Below are 24656 nucleotides of genomic sequence, written 5' to 3' on the forward strand. Positions count from 1 at the left end.
AGACTGTGTGTGAGTTCCACCCACTGCAGCCTATGCTGGCGCCGCGCTGGCTTTGTCTGGGGAGTCCACACTACAGGAGTAATGATTGCGGGAAAGGCACGCGCCGGTGCAGCCACTTTCCACCACGCGTGGGTTCCTAGTGAGCCTGGAGCCAGCCGGGTCGGGACTTCCTGGCTGCCTCCCGGGTGGGTGGCAGGGGCGGGGGCGGGAGGGAGACGACGCCCTCTGGTGCCTGGACCGGGCAGGTGTGCACCGGGCTTGGGTGTGGCCTCCACCCGCTGGTGAGTTTGGGTCGCCCAGGCTGAGAGCGCTTTGGAATGAGAAAATCCAAGTTGGGGTGTCCAGCACGTTAGAAAAGGGGGTGCATGTAAAAGAACACAGCAAAATCCTTCTGACTTCCCTTTTTCCTTTCCTTTCCCACCTAGCCCTCTCTCTTTTCTTTTTCTTTCCTTTTTTTTTGAATACTGAGTAGTTTTCCCTAAGACGCCATTTCTAGTAACTGCTCTGAGTCCAGCTGCCTGCCCCTACCTGGTTCGTGGGAAGCCCCCAGGCATCCAGTGATGTTCCTTTCCTTCTGCCACTGCTGTACCCCAAGTTTTCTCTAGCCTTCTAAGTCAACGTGGGGAGGCGGGGTGGGGGGTGGGGATGGTCAACTTAGTCCTGCCTGGAGGTGTCCTGAAAGCCAAGTCAAAGTTAGCAAGTCAGGCTCAGGCCCAGAAACGAGCGGCATCCCCTTACCCGCACCCGCGCCCGCCACTAGCTGAGTCCCGCAGTCATCCTTTTCTGGTGTTTGGCTGGATCTGACCCGGGGCGTGGCTCAGTGCGCGCGCACAGTTGTCTCCCCCCACCCCCCGTGACTGATTCAGGGCTGGCACCCCTCTCCCTCTCCTCCTTGCCATAAAGTTGGAGCCCCGACTGCTCCCCCAAACACCTGCAGTGGCTCTGCCACGCCGTGTGCCACGCCACGGCGGCACCTCAGCCCCGCGACTTCCCCCAAGCAAGTAGCGAGGCGCGCGCGGTGCCCTGCTCCCCCGCGCCGTGACTCCCTCCCCGCACAGCGTGTACTCTCGCCACACCCCCGCCCTGCACTGCAGCACGGGAGGGGGGACCGCAGCGTGCCAGCCCGGAGCCACTTTCCCGCCCCGCCCCTCCCCTCCCCTCGGCCGCCACGCTCGGAGGAGTCACCACTCCGCGCGCTGCAGGGGAGAGTGGCAGACGGAGGCGGCTCGGGGAAGCCAGCGCGACCGGCCCGCGCGACGGCCACCGCGGCCGCAGTGCCGACACCACCCAGGGGCAGGGGGGTCCCTGGCGGCTGGAGCGGTGAGTACGGGGGTCCCCATAGCAGCCCGGAGGCTATGCGCCCCGCCGGATTTCCCTCCCTGGCCTCGAGGCCCCGGCGTTGTAGCCTGGGGAACTTTTTGCAACCGTGCAGAAGCGCAACTTTGCTGGGTTTGGCCCCGGGAAAGCGGCTGCAGATCGCTGGGGGAGGCTGGCCAGTGTGTGGGGGGGGGCGCTCCGACCGGGCCGGTGGATTCTTCCCGCCTCCACCCCGGGGTGGGCTGGGGGTAGGTCGGAGGACGCGGGGCACTGTATCCGGGGCTTCTCCAGGGATGGCAGGTGGGCAGCGGCTGGGACGCGGGGGTCTCCACGCTGCTTCCCGCGGGGTTCCGAGGGGCCCGGGGAGGAAAGCGGATTCAAAGCAGACTGCCCAGAGCCCCTGCTGACCGCCGGACCCGCGCTCTGCTCGCAGCCTGCGGCTCAACTTTTCCGAGGGGCTCCGGGGAGCCCAGCGAGCCGCGGTCGACGCTGCGGAAGCCCGAAGGAAACGCCGAGAATTTCCAAACTCGTGCACTGAAACCCGATGGGAGGGACGGCGGAGAGCCGGGAAGCCCGCGGGGCCGCGGCTCTTTGTAGGAGCCCGCCTCGCTCCCCACCACCCCACCCGCGGTCCTCACCACCCTCCCACGGGGCGCTCCGGAGTGGGGAGCTCCGCCTGGCACCCCGAGAGGGGGTTCGAGGTGGGGAGGAGATCAGACGGAGGCCACGAGCCAGCCCACCTGGCATCTTCTCTGGGCGGCCTTTCCCTCCCCGCTCCGGGGAACCCACCCACCATACTTTTCTGCCAGTCGGTGGTGGGGCCCGCGTGCAGAAGACCTAGATGAACTTGGCTTGGAGAGACACCCGCACGCCCCAGCAGATGCCCCAGCCGGGCACGCGGGGACCTCACTCGCCCACGCGCGGCGGGGGAGGGGGTGGCGGGGGTGGAGGGGGAGGAGCTGAGTCACCGGGGCTGGAGGGACCGGCGGGATGCGCCGGGAGTGGGGGGGGGGCGCTCGCGTCACCCACTACGCCTGCCAGTGATGCAAATGCAGCCCGAGGAGGGGCGGGTGCGGAGGGAGGGAGGGAGGGAGGGTGGGCGACCGTCTCAGTCTGGGAGCTCGTGTGCTCGCGTGCGTCAAAGGCTCTGGGGTGATGGATGCCCGGCTGCGCACCCCAGCGGACGGCAGCCCTGGGGGAGGGGGACGCCCAGTGGGAGGAGACGTGGGCCGGCCGACTGCGGGGAAAGCTGCAGGCAGAGCTGGGCTGCTAGGAAAGCCCGGCAGGGCGGGCCAGCGACTCCGCAGTGCGTCGCAGTGCCGGTGCGGGGAAGGCGCTGCAGTGACCAGGGATCCCCTGGGGGCGGGAGGGGGGGTAGGAAATGGGGAGGGGAGGTTGGGGGGGGGGGAGAGAGGCAGTAGAGATGGGGCATCTTTTAAGGCACCACGGCTGGGATGCCCTGATGGTTTCTCCCTGGCTGAACGCGCGCTCCCTTCCTACTTTGCTGATTGTCAGCGCTGAAAGTCGTATTTGCGTGCAGTTCTTGTCCTCAATCCTGCAGGACATCGTGGCGTTAATCTTTTAAGGGTTCCCTCATTTTTCTATAGCAGTGGCAGCTTCAGAAAGGCCTCTGACCCCCGGGCAGGTTTTCAGGAGGAAAGCCTCAGCATTGGGCTTTGGTGAAGTTCTGTAGTTCAAGTCCTTTCCTTCACCATTCTTCTGGGCTTTAGGGCAGAGACCTGTCCAAAGGGGGTTGAGAATGGCTTACAAAATGATGCACCACCTTCCTCTTTTGTAGCCTAAAAATGCGTGTTAAAAACACTACGGACAGTGTATTCCTTGATTTTCTGGAGAGAAAAATGACAGTCTTTTCTACTGGTTTTCACTGACTTGGACTATGTCCAAGGTGTGCGGCCAAAGGAATAAAGGGAAAAGAGGAGGCATAGAAAGGGGGAGGCAGAAAGCAGTTATGGAGAAATCCAGAGATAAGGAAAAAAATTCTTGATAATTCGGTCTATCATCTTTGAGTGAGAAACATTAAAAATAATTTTAAAAATTAACTGAGCAGCTTCTGTTGCCTTCCAGAATTGTGTTGAGGATGAGATCTTCTCAGAAAAGTTGGGAAATGGAAATTTTCTATGGAGGGAAAATATTATGAAATGAAGTCTCTTTAAGAGAAGAAAAAAGACAATGTTATCTTTTACAAAATCATGGGCTTTCCCCAGCATTGTTTCTTTAATGAAACGTGGCCTTCAATGACAACAAATGCAGACAATAGACTTTCCCCTGACACTCTCCTATAATATCAAAGGCTACGAGAGAGAAACCGGAGTGGTTCTGGTGACATAGTAAAGAAATCCAATTCATTGACCCATTGACAATGAAAGTGGCTTCTCTGGTAGGACCAACTTTTCCCCCTGAAAGCTTGGGTTAAAATTCAGCTTCTTATCACCACTATTATATTCCTTAAGGGTGGAAGAGACTTCAGGGAACAAGATACACTTCTCTGATTCACAAGGTTTATGGGAAAGGCATCATAACATGCAGCATATCAGGTGATAAGTACCAGAAATCCATGTTTTATCATTGAGGTTACTCTTACTCTTACACAAATGTGTTGATGGCATGCTTTATGAATAAATGCATCTGAGTCATCAACAAGCCTCCTTAGGCTCCCTCAGTTGTTTTTTATTTTCCCATCCATAATGGTACATTGGTGTGAGCAGTGAACATGCCCTGGTTATCCTTTGCAGCTCTACCTAGAGAAAAACTATAATTTGATAGTGTACTGCTTCTTCCAGTGCAGATGAGGTTTCTGTCTGACAGGGTCTCACTGTCCATTTACATTAGGTCTGTTTATTAGCTGGGAGAGGCAGATCTCTGCCCTTGGCCTCCATCAATGTTGGTACAACATCACTACACTGTTTTTAATATTTGCTTTTCTCTCCTGGTTTCTTCATAATAGAGCAGCCAGGATAGATAGAATTAGTAGTGCCTTTATGTGAGGAAGCTAAGAATAGCAGTGGGATAAAGTCAGTAGTTTAATTCTTGCTCAAATATATAATCTTAATGGTCATAAAGACATCATTAGTTTTTAATTCAAACACTTCCTTGTAATTAGAGCCAGACAGCAGTTGCTGCAAATTTCAATGGCTTCTGCTGTTGGGAAGAATTGAGTAACATAAAAAGGATCAGATGGTTTGGTCCTTTCTAGTTCTGATCTTCTTTTACCTTAATAGATAGAGAAGTATATGGTGTTTATTTTATATTTGAACTTTGTGTATAAGTAGGGTATAAGTAGCATTTTTATTTACTCATGTTGAAATTTTACATGGAACTCTTGGCTCTGTTATTATAGGTGAAATGATCTATTAGATTTTGTATTATACCATTAAGACTATGGATAGCCTAATATTTGATTAAATCAATTTTCAAAACTTAAAAAAATTTTCATAAAATCTTGTGGGTTTCTTTTTCTACTGGGGCTTAACTTCAGGGCCTGGGTGCTGTCCTCTAGCAAGGCTGGCAATTTACCACACCTACATTCTGACTTTTTGGTAGTTACTTGGAAACAAGAATCTTACAGACTTTCCTGCCCAGGCTAGCTTCAAACTGTGATCCTCAGATCTCAGCTTCCTGACTAGCTAGGATTATAGGTGTTAGCCACTGGGTACCAAAGTTAAAAAATTTAATTTCAGCATAATAGAAAGCAGATAGTAAAATCAAGCTGACATGACATTCTAAATGTTTTTGGTTGACTACCTGGTGCATATCATGCTTGCTATATCTCCTCTCTAGAGCCAGTATATAGAGTAAAGATTCAGACTGGACAGTATAATTATGGGCTTCATCCTTCTGACAACTTTGGGCTTCTGACAGACAAGTCAAAAATACAGTGAGATTTATGACAAAGAGACCAAGTGTTTTTCCTTATTGTTTGCTACTATTTGAAAAACTTATTAAATTAGAATCCTAGAATAGCTAAGTTGATGAACAAATCTCAAACTGTCATGTATATCATACTGGTGAAGTTGTTCCAGTGGAGATTTCTGAGTCCCATCCTAGATATTCAAGTCAGTGGCTCCATGGGTGGCCCCAGCCATTTATTATTCACTACCAAACAGGGATCATGCCTGCAAGGGCTCTTGAACTAGCATTGGACTGCATGGCAGGACCCATGTGTTGCTTTCATGACTGCTGTAGCCAGATATACCTGACAGAAACCTCATAGTGGGAAAGGTTTACTTTGGCTCATGTTTTTAGAGGCTTCAATACATGGTCACTTGATCACATGTGCATGGACAGAAGTTACAGTGACAGGATCCTGCGAAAGAGTGCTATGCCTCATTGAGAACAGGAAGTAGAGAGAGGGGATACAGGGAGGAGCCAGGCAAGAGTTTTAGCTCTCGGGTGCACAGCTCCAACTAGACCTCACCCACCATCCTTCACCCCTTCCCAATAATGCCATCATATTATGAACCCAAAAGAGGATTAAACCATTCACAGTAGGGCAGAGTCCTCATGATCTAATCACCTCTAGAAACAGCCTCAGAAATGCCCTCAGAGGCATGCTTTACCAATCTTCTAGGTATTTCTCAGTCTAATCAAGTTAACCATCATAGTCCAAAACATAGTTCTAAGCTATGTTGTTCTCTTTAATATCTATTGAGGGCCCACTAGAAGCCCTTAGAAGAATCACATATAAGTGGGTGAAGACATGAAGAGTAACCTTTTCAGTAAAAGTCACAGGAGGAGTGAGTGAGGCAGGGAAGACAGTCATATAGATGATGTTAAAGAAGGGAAGGGTATGGGCAGAGGGAACGTTTTAGTGACAGGTCATGCCAACACCGTAGCATGGCTTCAGAGCATGGGCTGTGGCCTGAACTCTGTTCCCTTCTGGAGCCTCATTTTGCTTTGCAGAGTCCCCAGGCCACCTCCAAACTGTCAGTCTTCCCAACCTTACTGCTGCTAGATTAGCTACTGTGTTCTTCAGATCCAGTCCTGGTTTTCCTTTGTGGAGAAGCCTTCACAGTGCTGATGTGGGGCTAGAATTCCCTTAATCTGGAAATGAAGATATGAGAGGCAATACAGAACAGTTGGGTTAACCATTTAGTAAACAATGAAATTACTTTTAGCCTATATATGCTCCAGATATTGCATGGGACAATGTCATGGTCCATTTAGGCTGTTGTAGCAAGAGTGAAGGAATTCATAAGCAACAGAAATTTACTGCTCACAGTTCTACAAGCTGGGAAATCCAAGTCAAGCCACCATCAGATTCCATGTTCAGCGAGTGAAGGTCTTTCTCCTAGAAGTGCTCACATTGCAGAGGGAGAAGGCACTTCTCTTCCAAGGCATTGACTGCTCACTTTAGGGGTGGTGGAGCCTTCTTGCTTTAACCCCCTCCCTCCAAAGCCCTACCCCCCCTTAATGTTATCACTTTGAACCATAGTATTATCACAGAATCACAGAGGCAGTCAAATATATCCTGAGACTTAGGAGGATTTAGTTATGCATTACAAAGGTCCTGTTGGCATGGAACACCATCCCTGAAAAGTGATCATAATATCATAATAATCATGTTGAACTTAATTTATTATTAAGTTCATTCAACCATAACAGACCTGACTATACTGAAACATCGGTTGATGTTTATTTGACATTTAAATTTATTTGAGCATCCTACATTTTTGTTTGCTGAATCTGCCAATCTTGTTCAGAAACTTCATAGTTTTGACTTTGTCATATCTTTCTGTCTTTTTCTTTTTATCCATATATATTTTTTGTAAAAATACTATACAAAGTGGTTACAGTTACATGAGTAGGGTAATGAGTACATTTTCTTTCTTTCTTTTTTTTATTGTGAAAGTACCATACAGAGGAGTTACAATTGCATGAGTAAGGTAATGAGTACACTTCTTATCAAGCATTGCTGCCTCCTCCTTTGTTTCCCCTTCCCATCCCTTCCCATCTCCTTTCCCCCCTGTGCCCCCCCAAAGTTGTAAAGTTTGTTTTTGACATAACATCTTGTACATCTCATTGTTGCAATGAGTCCACCTGTATTCCTATTTAAACAATTTGCTTTTTCCCTTCCCCTCCACAAAGTATACCAACATCAAATACAATGAAAGCAGGGGTTATACTGTGGGGGAGGGACATACAAAGCAACAAAGAAATCATCTTATAAATATGTTAGAAACAATCACAAAAAAGAAAAAAATATTTGAATCCTTATCTTGGTTATCAATGGTGGTTTCTCCTCACTAAACTACAGACATAAAAGACAGGATTGAGGATAGGTTGCGTTTGTCTTATGTTTTGTTCTTAGTGTCTAAAATAGTACTTGGAGTACAGTAAGAGCTCAATAAATATTGTCAAATAACTAAGTGACTAATGGGAGGAAAAAAATGAGGAAATGATGTAATGTGACCAGGCTTCTTGATCTCTCTGGGACTTTTTCAGCTGGCAAAAGATGATTTTTAGTTCACTTTTTAGGACTATGTATGAAGATCACACAGGGAATATGTATATATATATATATATATATATATATATATATATATATAAATCATGTTACCCATAGACAGTCATAGATAGTAATTTAAAAGATGTCTTTTCTCCCACATTGTCTTGTAAAAAAAGAGAATATTCCAGGGCTTTTTTTCTTTTGATGGTCTGGAAACACCAAAAAGCACTTGGTAGACATGCAGCACCCAGGACCAAGTTCCTAGGCCATCATTCCATGCAGTCACACATGGCCTCACATTTATTTAAAAGGGCCCTGTGCTTTGTCTCATGCTCTGTCACCTCCTGAAATTCTTTGAACAAGGGGTTCCACATTTGTCTTTTACTTTGGGCCCTGATAATTATGTAGCAGGTCCTGATTAACTCTATACATACCAATATGCATACTAATTACCTTTATATATGAATATACCGATCATATATGTGGACTGCATGTGCCTATTCAGTCTTCATGATGACCTACACTTCTCATGATCATTCCTCGGGGCTCTTGTGATATTTTCAGGACATATGGCTTATGATCAACTAAACTAAGCCATCAGCCACCTCGTCTGATGTTCTTTTCCTTACACTGTGCCTGCCTTCCCCTGCTTCCAACCATAGAGTGAGTGATTGTTGGAGGGGGATGAGGAGCTTGTGGAAAACCACTCGGAGTCTCTTATTCTCTCAGATGACATTGTGGCTCTTCTCTCCCCATCTCACTCCTGTGATTGCTGAGTTAGGGGAGCTTTGAGTTCCTGGTCCACCTTTGTGGGAATTCTAGAAAAGCCAGTGGCTCGCTTGATTTTCCAGATGCTCTCCTCAATATTCAGGTTTCAACATCTGTAAATTCACACAAAATATAGTCATTAAGGCTGGAAATTGGGGCTGGGAAAGTGGCTCAGTGGTAGAGCGCTTGCCTTGCATGCCTGAGGCCCTAGGTTCAATTCCTCAGCACCACATAAGCAAAAAGAAAAAAGCCAGAAGTGGCACTGTGGCTCAAGTGGTAGAGCACTAGCCTTGAGCTGAAGAGCTGAGAGACAGCGCCCAGGCCCAGAGTTCAGGCCCCACAACCAGACCCCCACCCCCAAAAAAATAAGTCTGGAAATTTTCTGAAGAGAAATATTGGAGATGTCTTGTTCTTGGCTTTAAATTAGTCAGCAGAGTCATGCGGCCTGGGAGTCTCTGCAGCAGAAACTAGCCATGTGCTTTGGCAGTGGGTAGAGAAGGTGACCCACTTTGCCATTTCAAGCTCTGTCTAGCCTCTCCCAAAATACACTCATTTTAATGTCAGCATGCTAGGTTTTCTTTTTCTCTTGGCTTATGCACTTTTGTTTGTAAGTAACCTTCTGGTACTCCATGGCTTCAGTCTTATGGGGCCCTCACACATGACCCACACATGACGGTAGGTTATAATTAAAAATATAGTAACTTAATGCACCTTAAACTCATTACTGGCTGTGTTGAAGAAAGAAGTAATTCAAGTATAATGATGATCATTTATGATCAATTTATAGCCACATAAGGGTCGAGGTAGAAATCAAGACCAACAGTAGCATGCACACTCATTCCTCTAATTCTGCTTCAATCCTACTTACACAGTTTCAACCTGCTTGAGCGACCTTGTTATTTCTCGGAGTCATTGTTGCCTTACAGGAGTCCCTGAAACCATAACAATACCATGTTGCCTAACCTGCCTCCAATATACCAGAATGTCTTGGCATCCTTGTGGTAACATTTTGTGTGTGTGTTGGTCCTGGTGCAAAAATTCAGAGCCTGGGCACTGTCCCTTAGATTTTACACTTAAGGTTGGCAGTCTACAACTTGAGCCACAGCCCCACTTCTGGCTTTTTGATGGTTAATTGGAGATAATTCTCACAGATTTTCTTGCCTGGGCTAGCTTTGAACCACAATCCTGAGATCTCAGCTTCTTGAGTAGCTAGGATTACAGATGTGAGCTACCAGCACCTGGATATATGTGGTAACTTATTATCGTTGGAGAGATTAGAGTGTGCAGGGGACTGGTGGACACACTTTGAGTGACACAGTGTTCTGTACTGTCTATTGTCCCCTTGATGCAAGTCTATTATTTTAGGAAATAGAAGTTGGTCTCAAATCTCTTCACGTGAGCTGAACTCTTCCCTAGAATACCTTTTCATCTCTCCCTTTAGGTATGTCTACAGAAATAAAGTACAAACTGTGTCTTTTGAGGGTAGAATGGTGAGAATCTTACACTTTTACTATGTATTTCCGAATTGTCTGAGTTTCTACAATGAACAAATATTAGTTTTGGATCTATTAATTTTAAGGTTCCCCTGTGATGTTACATCTCAGACATTTGTAAATATTAAACTTTTTTTTTTGCTAGTCCTGGGGTTTGAACTCAGCTCCTGGGCACTGTCTCTGAGCTTCATTTGCTCAAGGCTAGCACTCTACCACTTGAGCCACAGTACCCCTTCCAGCTTTTTCTGCTGATGTGGTACTGAGGAATTGAATGCAGGGTTTCATGCATGTTAAGCAAGCACTCCCTTAAGCCACATTCCCAGCCCAAATAGCAAGCTTCTTTTGGCTAAAAAATCACTAGTGGTTTTTCACTTTGCCAGGCAATAATGTAGGTAAGGTGACCTAAGTTGCAATAACATCAATTTTTCTGATCCTCAATAAAATCACAGTCATGTGCTGCATAATGATATTTCAGCAGGTGAAGGTGGCATGTCTGTTCAATGGTCCCAGAAGATTTCTATCACCTACTGACATCATAGTGACCTTCATTTGTGTAAGCTCACCCAGCCCACATTCCACCGACCAGAGGTCTACATATGGAGGACAGGTCCCCTGCCTCCCAGGCGGTACAACTTTCCAGTCCCCTTGCGTGTATTTACGTAAAATAGTTCTTTCTACTTATTTGACTTTTTTAGTCAAATGAAATTAAGCTGGTAATAAGATACTTGCATTAGTCTAGTTGGTGTTTGTTGCATTCATGGTGATTCTACACTTAGATACAAGCAGTCTGGATTTCATTTGCATTTGAGAGTTGTTACTCTAAAACATTTCTATATTTTAAAACATAATTTATCACTATTTCTTCTTTAGTTTTTGTCATTAGGGTATCTTTTTTTTTCTTATTTTGATTGCTAGGGTCTTATACTAGCATTTTAAACTTTTGTGCAGAGGTAGATTATTTTTTCTACAAGTATTGTTTGATAGGGTAGTATAAAATGTGTGTTAGTAGTAGACATTGTGTGTGGCTTTAGGTTCTTTTGAATGTAGTAACTTGGGTTAGACTTGAGGGTGGAAGGAGACAGTTTGTCGCAGAGAGCCCTTCCATCTCAGCACTGTGTCTGGCCTTGCTTGTGGAGAGTTCTTGATCCTGCCTGCAGAAAGGGCATGTCTGCAGGGAATCAACACCTTTGTCATGTCTAGCTCTGAGGCTCACCTGAAACCCAAGCACTATGGAAGCTTTGGGCCCTGAAAGGATCGAGGGTTTTTGTTTTTGTTTTGTGTGTGGCTCTAAGTTTTGCTTAATGATGACTAAGACTAGGAGCTTGTATACAGGGAAAGAACAAATGTGTTTAAAGATGGTTGCTCCAACAATAGAGGTACTGCCAGTCAATCTGGTGCCTTCTTCCAAACGCTTTTTAAACAATTCTGTTATACTTGGAGATGATTCCTGTGACTTCCTCTACCTTGTTGTTGTTTGGTTTTTGGTGGGATAGGGATGGAGGTAGGGGAGCGAGGGAGCCTCGGACTTGCTTCCAGAAGAGATTTTTACAAAAGATGAACTGAAGGCTATGAATATTTTCCTATCAAGTTAAACTGATTTAAGGATAATTCAGAACGAGTAAATTAGAAGACATTGGAAGAGTGATCCAGGACTGAATAAGAGATGCCTTTCTTTGTGCTTTTTTTTGTTGTTAACGTATGTTTGAAATATCGATAAGGCCATTTCATTCTTTATCTGCATGTGCAGGAGATGTTATTGTGAGGGCAGAACACTCTTTATTTATTGATAAAAACATTACAGCTAATTGTTTTCCAAACATTCATTAGCGATGTGGCCTTTTGGGATACAGATGTGTGTGTACAAGAAGCTTTGATTATATTCAAAGGCAGTAATTGCAAAGAAAACCCAAATAATCAAACAAAAGCCCTGTAAAGGTTCATATCCACTTTCCAGCAAGCCTGTGGAAAAAGAACGGTAATTAATATAATTAAACGTGAGATGTATAAATCCAGGCCAAGATTAAAGCAATGTTTTGCAATGGATAAGTAATTTATTTAATATCAATTTGAGTAACAAATTCCCATGTCATTATTTCCACATTATATATTATTATTTTATTACTGTACATTGGTTGCTTTGTTACTTACATTTAGTGTACCCTAAAATTACACTTAATAAGGTTTTCAAGTAAGATGGAAAATAACAGCTCATATGATCCTTGATCTGCTAGATTAGAGAAAGGTTTTACTTATTACCAGAAGTATTTTTTTATATCATTACCATACACATGACACACACAGGACATATTATCATGAAATCTAAAATCAAGAATATGATCTGTTTTTTGAGGGCTTTTTGGTTCCAAATTACAATATGATGAAAGAGGTGACACTGATCAAGATGCAACGTACTCACAAAACACATGTTGAATTGAAAACTTTTGTATAACTACTTAAAGATAATTAAAAAATTCTAAATGTGGTAAAGTACATACTTGAGCCTTTGAGGTTCCTAGTGATGTTTTTAAATACTTGTACTGAAGCTCCTGTTGTTTTGCTCCCCTCCCCTTTTTCCCTCTCCCTCCTTCCCCTCTCCTTCTCCACTCCCCTTTCCTCCTCCCCCACTCTCTTCCCCTCCCTCCTCACCTCCATTCCCTTCCCCCCTTCTCTTCTCCTTTCTTTTCCTTTCCTCTTGCTGGTGCTGATGGATGATGACATCTTCACTTGGGAAATTCTGACATAATTAAATCCCTTCTCGGAGTCTTCTGGTCACATTCATTGTGCTTTTCTGCTTGGAAGAGTTTTTTCTCTCCCTGACAGGATGACTAACCACGGTTTTGGGTCTGGCTGACATATGACAACACAAGACTGTCTTTATAACAATTTTCCCTGTATCTTTGATTGACAGCATTGGAAATCAAGATGTCTAGCTTCTTGCAGTATCAGCTTCTCAGGCCAACCATGGAGCTTGGCCTTAGCCTGAAGACCATGAGATTCAGTCAAGGAACTTGATCTCACCTTCTAGTAACAGTGAGAGGGACTGAGATCAGTTCTTATCATACCTGGTTTCCCTTCTTTATGCCAAGATGAATTTCTCATTCAGAATGCTAACTCTTATTCTACGAACTGATGTGTGCCTGTATGTGTGTTCCCTAGGCCAGGAGATTTCTTAGGCCTCAGAAGTAATGCAACTGGGAATTGGTGATCAGATGTATTTTTTTGGCTCTTACTTGACTTTTTAAAAATACATTCAAGGTCATTAAGGCACATCTCTGTCAGCAAAATGTCCATAATATTTCATTTTCAAAATGCTTTGTCAACATTTATAATGTCAGTTAACCATAAAATTAGCAAAGGTTGTTAGCTTTGTCAAATATTAGACCAACAGGAAAAGAAAGAGCTTTAGATAAATCATGAAATTTATTTTTCAGTCCTGCCTGGTTCACATACAGTTACCTTTGCATCAACTAGAGGTCAATCTTAGTTATTTACTTGCTTATTCGCTTATAAGCTACAGCTATGCTTCATAGTGTATAATCAAAACTTCAATTAATACATTTAGCACCTGTGATTGCCCTGCTTATTATACTCATTCCTATGAGACCACAAAAGGTCTGTAGTTTATCTAACAAGACAGTGAGGTGATTTAATGACTATATTTTTTAAGTATTAAAGGGTAAATGTACAAAATACTATTCTTTCCTCTTCTTCTCTTCTTAATGGACTAGGAGGAAATATACTTAAGTAAATAACTGACATATTTTAATGTAATAGAAATTTTAATCAATTGAAATCACATCTATAGTCCTGGCACTAGGGAAGTTGAGACAGGGGTTGAAGGTTTGCCCCCTCCTGGGCTACATAGTGAGTTCTAAGACAGCCTAAACTATAGTAAGTCCCTAGGAAGAGGAGGAAAAGAGAGAGAACGATTGCAAGGAAGAGAGAAAGATCGACTTCAGTCATCTCTCTTGAGCAAGGGATATGCCATGCTCTTTAGGAAAAATGATATGGGTGATGGAATGCAGTTTATGATTGCCAGAAATGTACAGACCTGGGCTGGAAGGCTCAGGCAACTGATATACACAGCAGGAAAAAAGCCCCTCCAGCATTTCATGAAGGCATGAAGGCTGCTGTAGGACATTTACTTAAGACAGATTCTCAGTCTCTGTGCCACTAACACTTGGTACCAGATCAGTTTTTGTTTGGGAGGGCTTTTCTGTGCTTGATGGGATGATAAACAGCATTCTGGCCTCTGCTTACTAAATGTCTAGTACTTTTCCAATCAGTAGTTATAACCAGAAATGTCTCAAAACATTGTCACATGTCCCCATAGTGGAAGTCGGGGCAATGTACAGAAAACATGCCCCAGTTCAGGACCATGGACTTAAGTAGCAAAATCCAAATTATGGAATCAGCTTAGGCCCATCGTTGGGGGAATGGATAAAGAACACGTGGGACATCTACAGAGTGCGTGCTCATCCATGGTGAATGGAATCGTGCCATTTGCAGTAAAGTGGATGGAACTGCAGATCATCTGTCATGTGAAACAAGCTAATCCCATAAAGACAAGTATCATATGTTCTTTCTCATGTGGAATTTGGGGGGGGGAAGAAGACAAAAGTGTAAGGGCACTGTTTAGAATGTCAGATCCTTGGAAGGTAGATAGGGAAGGGGAAAGGGATAAATAAATAAGAAAGAATAGAAGAGGGCATGAATACAAAATAAATTATGTGTATGGGTGTCATAATGATATCCCTTACTGTGTGCAATTAACATATGCTAATAAAAATTAAAGAAACCTTTTTTGGTGGTGGTGGTCATGGTTCTTGAACTCGGGGCCTGGGTGCTGTCCCTAGCTCTTTTGCTCTTTTGCTCAAGGCTAGCCATCTATCACTTTGAACCATAGCTTTACTTTTGTTTTCTGGTATTTACTTGGAAATAAGAGTCTCACTGACTTTCCTGCCTGGGCTGGCTTTGAACTGCAATTCCCAGATCTCAGCCTCCTGAGTAGCTAGGATTATGGGCATGAACCACCAGCACCCGACTAAAGAAGCCTTTAAACGTGACTTTAGAGATATGGCTCAAAGGGCAGTTAGGTCTTATCAGACAAACATAGGGAGATGCAGGTTATTGAAGAAAAGGGAGTTTTGTAAGTGGGTACAGAAGTAGAATGCACCTGGGTACTGTTAATCTGGGAGACAGGTTGTATGAGGACCAGGACAGGGACAGTGGCTGACTGAGCTGAGTGAGGCCAGGAGCCTCAATAATCAGGTGCACAAGTTCAAGTTCGAGTTGAGTCGAACTTACATTGATCAGAATTGCACATTTAGGAAGATGAATTTGAAATCTAGGTACAGGGTATAGGAGAGCCTTGAGCTGGATTTATCAGTTAGGGAGAACCAGTTTTATTACTTCAGAGAGATGAAATGTTTTTCTGTATTCATTCTGTAAAGCCATCTGCTATGTGGATTTACTACCTATCTACTAAGCGCAGGGCACCGCTCCAGTTGCTGGAGGTAAAACCTTGAACAAGACAGTCTATGTTTTGTAAAGGTTACATTTTGCTAAGACTTGTAATAAAATTTATTATCATTAAGACATACTAACAGTTTTGTGGTAATGAAATTGCATTTACATATCAATATTTATTAGAAATCTCATTAAATTGTCAAAATATAGAGGTAGAATATAATGTATATTTTCACTCTGGACAAAAGAAAGAATATTTTTGGTTAATTTATGGAGATAATTTGGACAGTTCTTTTGAAAACAATGTCGCAAACTGAGTATGATAACATATACTTGTAAATACAGTAACTGAGGAGACAGAGAGGTAGGAGGATTGCAAACCAAGGCCAGCTCCAGCAAAATTAGTGTGAGACCCTATCTGAAATGCAGACTAAAAGCAAAAGTGCTGGTGGTATATCTGAAATGGCAGAGTACTTGAGGCCTTGAGTTCAATTCCAATACTGCAGAAACAAAAATCAAAACAAAACCTAAACTAATGGGTTAGAAAAAAGGAAGAAGAGGAAAAAAGACAAGCAAGATTTTCAGGGCTCCCAGCAAGTGCCGGCTGTGCTCTGGGGACATTGGCTGTGTAGTTTTTATCATAGCCACAGGCCAGGACTCCATCACTTTTCACATAATACATATAATACCCTCCTGGGTAACAGGTCCTGTTAACTCTCTGGTCTTTCACCTTTCTCCCCCTTCAATCCATTGTCTACATGAATGACCTTTGTACACACTTTTTTTTTTTTTTTTTTTTGTCAGTCATGGGCTTGAACTCTGGGCCTGGGCATTGTTCCTTAGCTCTTCAGCTCCAAGCAAGCAGTCTATCACTTGAACCACAGCGCCACTCCTCGTTTTCTGGTGGCTAATTGGAGATAAGAGTCTCTCAGACTTTCCTGCTCCCAGCTGACTTTGAACCGCAATCCTCAGATCTCAGCCTCTTGAGTAGCTAGGACTTGTCTATTCTTATGGTAAAAACCACCATTGGCTCCCTCTTCATCGTGAAACCACAGTGAGCTTTCTCAGGTCTGGAGATCAGCAGGCTCTCCACTTTGCTTACCTTTTCACAGCTCACCCAATTAATGTCCACTGATCCTTGATACTTTACCAAAATATTTTCCCTCAGGAAGTCTTCCCAGGTCTGATTCGGGTGTCCTTCTAACCTGCAGCTGAGGCACTTTTTCCTTGCCAGCAGCCATACTCCCTTGCCTGGTGCTGTGATTGATTCTTTCCTTGTGAGACTCTTGAAGGTCCACCCTTGTAGACTGAGAAATTTGACACAGAGCCTGGCACAATTGATCAATATGGTTAGTGAATCTGCATTTTAGAAAAGGCTGAATCCACCTAGAGCACATTATTACTTGCTCAAGGTCATAGAAGTTGAGCCAATGGCTTTGTTTGTCCAGCTCAAGCACCTGAGTTCTGTATATCCACCAAGGGACTAGGAGTATTCTGTGGAACCATATAAGAGCATTATAGAGACTCATTTAGCTTAGATGTTTACTTGTAGGCTTGTTAGGAGATGTTCAATACATTTTTATTATTAATCCAATAGGAAACGTAACGCTGGCATTGGCAGGCTCTTATTGATGTGCCTCTGTGATTATTACCAGTGTAGGACAATCACGGTTTGAGTCCTCTCAGCTCACATCCAGCCTTAACATTTTGGAAGAGTGAGATTTTGTTTGGTTCATTAATATTCTATTAGATATTTACACAAGTGCTTTTTGTGACAGCACCTGGGATGCGTGACTGCCCCCTCCCTGTTCTAATATTCATCTGCAAAGCCATATAGTGTAAGAGAGCTATGGAGTATGAAATGATGCATAATTAAAACTGTTGAAATATTCAGCATGGTGTTTAATGTATTTCCGAAATGACAACCACTTTGATTCATTATTTAATGTGCTTGATTCAGTCTTCATGCCTTTTTGTCAATACTGAAATGCAAGAGGACAAGCAAAAGAGGATTGAGTTATATCATTCACTCTCAGCACGTCCATGGTTTAATGTCTAAATAGCATCAGTTTTTATTTGATTATATAAAAATTTAAGAAACAGTTATAAAACAACATTTCAACTAATACAATGCTGAAATATTCTTAAAATATTAATGGCCCTTCATTGTGTGTGTTAGATGGGTATGCAATGATTATTACAGAGAGAGAGAGAGAAAGAGGGAGGGAGGGAAGAAGGAAGGAAAGAAGGAAGGTAAGGAGGGAGGGAGGGGAAAGAGAAAGAAGGAAGGAAGTCGAAAGAAGGAAAAAAGGGAGAAAGGAAGAGAGAAGAAGAAGAGGAGGAGGAGGAGGAGGAGGAGAGGGAGGGAGGGAGGGAGGGAGGAGGAGAAGAAGAAAGAAAGAAAAGAAAGAAAGGAAGAAAGGACGAAAGAAAGAAAGAAAGGTAAAACAGGTCCTATTAAGGGATGGAGTATGGGTGAATGCTAGTTGGGAGGAGGGGCAAATGGAGATGTTAAAGAGAATGAATATGGTTCAAATACTTCATGTTTATGTGTGAAAATCAAGCAGTGAAACTTGCTGAGACTGGCTTGAAAAAGTGAAACGGAGATGAGGGAGAGTAAGGGAGAAGTAAGTCTGATTAGGATATGTTATATGTATATATGGACATGTCAAAAGAAACTCTGTGCACCACTAATTAGGCTAATATAAATATGGGAAAATATGAACATTTTCTGCTTCACTGTACTAAATATTTAAGGCCAAAATAATGCTGATCATGAAGTAGCTCTTCTAGAATGTGGTGAAAAAGGTTGTACTTTCCAGTTCATCTTATGTGGCCACTATTACCCTATTACTAAAATCACACAAAGATATCATAAACAAGTAAAGCTCCAGGCAACATCCTCATGAACACAGAAGCAAACCTATGAATTAAACAATACAATCCAGCACATTGTATTTATTCATGTATTTATAAAAGGGATACTACATCATGGCCAAATGTATGCTGGAAATGCAAAAAATGTTTTAATATTTGAAAATCAATCACCATAACAATCTAATAGAAAAAGCATTTGGCAAATATTAACAGCCATTATAATTTTTTAACTGTCAGCACATTCAGAATAAAGGGCAACTTTCTTAAAGATAACTACAGAAAACATGAAACTATATAACAAGGAAAGGCTGAGTACTTGTCCCATAATATTGGAAACCAGAGAAGATTTCTGCTTCACCCACTCCTAGCCAAGATTGTATTAGAAGTTACAGACAGTGAAATAAAACAAGAAAAGACTTTAGAATGGAAAATGTAACTGTCTTTACTAACAGATGATATAGATATCTATTTGGAAAATCCTAAATAACCCCCACAAAAACCTCACTAAAACTAATATACAAAAGCCAATCCCATTTGTACTCTCAATAAACAGTTGAAAACTCAAAGTTAAGAAAACAGTACAATTTGCATCCAATACTATAAAAATTACTTGTAAATCTTACACAATATGCACTATATCTATGCTATAACTTATAAAATATTGACAAACAAAATCAAAGACCATCAATCAAAGGCTATTGTATCCATGGTTTGGAATACCTGATATGGCAAAGATGTCAGTTTTCTTTAATTAACTAACTAATTCAGTATGTTTCAATGAATACACTATATCTTGATCAATGTTACCCCTTTCAACTTTCTCACCCATCCTTCCCCTACTTAGTTCTTTTCTCATTCTTCTTATTTTTGTAGGATATACATTGGATTCTTTGTTGTTGTTGTTGGTCATGGGGCTTGAACTCTGGGCCTGAGCTCTGTCCCTCAGCTCTTCAGCTCAAGGCTAGCACCCTACCACTTGAGCTACAGTGCCACTAATGGCCTTTTCTGTTTGTGTGGTGCTGAGGAATCGAACCCAAGGCCTTGTACATGCAAGGCAAGCACTCTACCACTGAGCCATCTTCCCATCCCCTTCTTCTCCTCATCATTTCTCTACTCCTTTACCCTTGACCTTTTGAGTATTATCCACTTTTTGGTATTTTATTCTGATTTTGAAAAATGTCACCCCTTTCCTAAATCTCTCATAGTTTTTCTCTCCCATCCCCACCCACAAGTTGTATAGTTCATTTTCAACATAGTGTCTGGTGAATATAACTGTCACATTTTTTACCCTTTGTCCCTTTGTCTGTAACTTCATGAGATTTTTATCTCTAATTAACCATCTAAAAGCTACAAGTAGAGGTATGGCTCAAGTAGTAAAGTGCTAGACTTGAACAAAAGCTAAATGAGAATATAAGGCCTTGTTCAAGCCCCAGTACCAGTGTGCTTTCATGCACACACGCACACACACACACACACACACACACACACACACGTGGACTCTAATATTTAGATATACACACACACATATATATATATAATTATGTATGTATGGGGAAAAAGAACTACATTGGTCAGAACAATTTTAGAAGAACAAAGTTGAAAGACTCATACTGCATAGTTTCAACACTTCCTCTAAAGTAACAGAAATTCAGTAGTCAAAATTCATGGTAATGCTTAGTAACATTGATAGTCATGGATGCTAGTTTCAGTATTTAAGGACTAGAAATCAAACATCAACAGCTTTGAAGAGATATTTTATGCATGAAGAAAACAGGTGAGCACCTGTTAAATCATTTGTCTGAGGCTATAAAACTAGAAACAGTGGTGGTGGAGGTGAAATTCAATCTTTATTCATAGTTCTGTGCAGTTTCCATAATTCATCTCTCTGATTTTGTTTTAAATTGTGTGTTCTTTTTAATATTTAAAGCATTTCTCTTTTTGTACTTTTTTATTGTACAGAGGGGTTACCATTACATGAGCAAGGTAATGAGTACATTTTCTATCAATCATTGTTGCCTCCTCCTTTGTTTTTCCCCTACCATCCCTTCCCTCCCACCTCCACAACGTATCTACCCACTTCCCCGCCAAAGCTGTAAAGTTCCTTTTCAATATAGTGTCTTGTATATCTCATTGTTACAATGGGTCAACCTGTATCCCTATTTAAGCATTTTGTTTTTTCCCTTCTATGCCTTATAAATTTCTACTTGAGAGACTTGAATTTCAAGGATATCCATTGGATTTGTTATGGAAGGAACTGGGAGTATATTTGTTTCCATTATGTTTGTTTAACTCACTTGCAAGAGTCAGCAGAAAAGTTGCCAGAGGGGAGGACAGGATGTGTGGTGTCTATGTTGCATGGTGAATATTTTATACATGGCTGCGCTTACACGATCACCATTTACTGTCTAATAGCAATCAGTATTGGCCAAGTTACATATATAAGGAGCTGGCCGAGGTGCTGAAATGCTGAAATGCCTGGTGGGTCAGATAAAAAGCACTGACAGCATTTGCTCAAGTTATTTGATTTTGGAATTGAAACTAAATCTAGAGGACAATTTTCAGTTCTTGTCTTTTTTGTCAGCAATTTTTGAGACAGTTCTAACTATTAATATATTTTTTCTCAACTCCAAGCCTACTTTTCTATCTTCTGTTTATGATGCTGGAAATGCTTCTCTGCACCTAGATTTATTTTTCTGCAGGGAAAGGGTATTACTGGTGGTTGAATTTAGAGCCTTGTGCTTGAGAAGTCTGTCTACTACCTGAACCATACTACCAGCCTTTTCTTGGTTTTTAACAAGGTTTCTTTTTTCAGATAAGGTCTTACTTTTTTGGGGGGGGGCCAGGGGCTGGCCTGGACCATGATCTTCCTAGCTATTCTTCTCCACTATCTAAGGAACTGACTTGCTGGTTGAGATAGGGTCTCACTAAAATTTTTTCCAAGGCTAATTTTGAGTCATAAGCCTCTGCTTTCCACCTCCCAAGTATCTTAGATTACAGATATGGGCTATCTCAGCTCTGTAACCTAGGTTTCTCTCTCTCTCTCTCTCTCTCTCTCTTTCTCTCTCTCTCATACACACACACACACACACACATACACACAAATACTATGAATTAAAGTCAGGATCTCACACTTATAGGTATTCTACCACTTGAGCCATACCTCCAGCCCTTTATTATATTGGGTATTTTTATAAAAGAGCCTCTAGCTCCATGATCCTCCTATTTGTGATTCCCTGTGTTACTAGTAATGACAGACACACATCACAGCACCCAACAATTATGCTCCCCAATAGTTGAGATAACCAGATCATACCACCACCTGTAACCACTGGTTGAAAGAGAGGTCTAGGAGGGCTTTGAACTTTGGTTGTTTGGTCTCTGCCTCCCAAGCAACTAGGATTGCAAGCCTGAACCAACTTGATTACCTGTAGCCTAGATTTCTCAAATAGCTCTATGTTAAGCTCAGCCTCTAGGAGAGAGTAGAGGAAGGCTGAGAGGCTGCGGGGGATGGGAGTAGAAGGGAGGAGGGGGAGTCCTGAAGGCTTCTTGTTGACAGCTGATGTTGTGAGTGGCATGCCCTAGATAACCTTCCTCATCTTAAAGAGGCTCTTTCTTCCTACTGAAGTAAATGATCACAGTACATAGTTTGCCAGCAAATGCATAGCTGGCCTGTGGGCTGAATGCTGTCCCTTAAGAAAATGACTTCCTTTAGAAATAAGGGTGGAATTAGGTCAGATGAGGCCAGTTTGGTCTGGACTTAGGGTGAGTCCTAAGTCCAATGACTTCTACCTTTATGAAAAATGATGTGAAGATGGAGCATAGATTGAAGCAATGTATTGTCAGCTGAGAGATGCCAGTGATTACTAACAACCATTCGTTAAGAGAGATCATGGGACAGAGTCCCTTCGTGGCCTCCAAGGGAGCAGGGTCCTGCTGACACTGTGATTTTAGCCTTCTAGCTTCCATATTGTGCAAGGATAGACTGTTGTTGTTTTAAGCCACAAGGTTTGTGGTTATTTACATGATGGTCCTGGGAAGTGACCCATGGTCATGTAGCCCCTCCAGACCATCTGTCTTTGAGAAAAGGGTCTCAGACCCACAGAGTCCCTCCTTGGATCCACAAACCAGCTGAAAGCCCTTTACTTTTCCAAAGTCTAACCCTGCAGTTCTGTGGGCCTTTCTCTGAGCTTATTTAGAGGCCCCTCCTCCTAAGCTCATACCATTGTTCCCCAGGCCAGAGGTGGCAGATTCCTTTCACTGAAATTGTTACCTTCATGATACTTTAGAATTCTCTCTTCACTCTTTCTGTTATCTGGTCAACTTCAGAATTATTTACAGGAAATTTTCTCCTTTCAGTCTCCTGGCTACATCCCAACTAACAGAGTAATCCTGATATGCATTCATCATCAATTTCCTGAGAAATCACACACTCTGTCTTCCTCCTTCTCCGTAGGTAACTTGACAATCTACTTACCAACTCTTCTGCCTACCTTCTTAACCTTTGTGATCTGGGCTGCAACCTCCTCCTCTCCTCTAGTCTTCTCTCTCCTACTGTTTTCTCCCCATTTCCTTTCTTCTCTGTCTACACATACTCTCTTGATGAGCTTCTTCATCCTTATGCCTTTAAAATCCCACTCTGTGCTGTTGGGTCCCAAGTATCTACTTTTTCCCTAGACCTCTGACTCTTGAAGTTAACTATGAACTCATCTCTCCTTTGGCTGTTTCATAGATACTTTAATTGGTCCAAAACCTGGACTCCCAATCCCTTCTGCATCCCACCAACACCAGATGCTTCTATATCCCACCCCACCTCAATAGATGGACAAGATACCCTGCCTCTGACTCTCCTTGTATCTCTGGCATCAAAGTAGAACCAGAATCTGATTTCTTATAACCTCACTGCTGTTCCATACCCTTGCCTGAGCCACCAAGTTACCAAATCAGTCTGACTGCCTGGTCTTCCATAGTCCATGCTTGGCATAGAAGCCAGAGTCATCCTCCAAGTGATGTCAGACCTCATTCCTTCCCTGATCAAGTCCCTGCAGTGGCTCTTTATCATACTAAAGAGAAGGTCATGTGCTTACCACTACCTTGCATGCTTTACATGATCTGTTCTGTGACCTTTCTGAGTTCATCTGCTGTTCCCCTTCATTCTGTCCCAACCACACTGGGCTCCTTCCTCCTTCTCTAATACCCCACACATCCTCCTGACTTGGGAGTTCCTGCTTGTTCTGTCTTTTCTGCCTTAGGCATTCTTACTTGTATGTCCTCTTGAATGCCTCTCACCTCCTTTAAGTCATTGCTTGAATTCCATCTCTGTAGCCATCACCAGAATTTTGGGATTAAGCGTACTCACCCCTCCTTGCTTTATTCTTTTTGTCACCATATAGAGAACCTTCTAATAAACTATGTGTGCTATTTTAGCTCACTGTTATTATCTTCTCCCCTAGCCAGAACAGAAGCCTCACAGGCAGGGATATTGCTTGTCATTGTTGTAACTTGAGTGCCTAGAATAGTGCCTGACATAGCAGAAAGTCAATTTCTATCTACTGTATGATAAGAATAATAGGTCACCTATAATAGCTCAGGTGATTATGCAAGTAATTTGCAAAAGTGAGTATACAGAGGAATTAAATACTGTCAGAAATGACTAATAATTTAACAGAAAACACACAGTTCCAATATTTGGCTTCTTATGAAAATTAATAAGCAATCCAAAAATGCATTAATTGTCTCATTTTGAAGTATCATAAGTCAAGAATATCAGGGTATTGTAAAATGTGAGGATTTTTTTCTTTAATTCAAACAATTTGAGAGTGATAAGATCTTTTTGCCTTTGTGAATTCTAAATGCTTAATATATAGTAACACCATTAATATTCCATTGACTATGAAATAAACACTGCCATGGAATAGACTGGCACAAGAGTCAGGGTTTTTTGCATACATAATTAAAATATAACAATCAAAACTATCTTATAGTTTTCAGATTTCTTTTCAAATGATACAATGTTTGGTGATTAAGAATTAATTACAAACCTGGAGGCTATGCCTACAATCCTAGCTACTCAGGAGGCTGAGATCTGAGGACCATAATTCAAAGACAGCCTGTACAGACAAATTGAAGATTCTTATCTTCAACAAACCAGCAAAAAAAATTGGAGAAGTAACTCAAGCTGTAGAGTACCAGCCTCAAATGGAAAAGGCTAAAGTAGAGCATCAGTCCCTGAGTTCAAGCCCCAGTACTGGTGAGCACATGCATGTCAC

At 42.7% G+C, this 24656-nt stretch overlaps 1 protein-coding gene across 1 annotated transcript in view; it reads left to right on the forward strand.

The window, feature by feature from the left end:
- Positions 1 to 1283: 1283 nt before the first annotated feature.
- Sv2c (synaptic vesicle glycoprotein 2C) overlaps positions 1284 to 24656 on the forward strand; it is a 139548-nt gene continuing 116175 nt past the window's right edge. Inside the window, exons 1-2 of the mRNA XM_013025245.1 lie at positions 1284 to 1320; positions 2858 to 2862. The gene's annotated coding sequence lies outside the window, so the exon portion shown is untranslated. The remainder of the gene's footprint in view (positions 1321 to 2857; positions 2863 to 24656) is intronic.

Source organism: Dipodomys ordii, unplaced genomic scaffold, assembly GCF_000151885.1.
Source record: "Dipodomys ordii isolate 6190 unplaced genomic scaffold, Dord_2.0 Scaffold83, whole genome shotgun sequence".
NCBI classification, from domain to species: Eukaryota; Metazoa; Chordata; class Mammalia; order Rodentia; family Heteromyidae; genus Dipodomys; species Dipodomys ordii.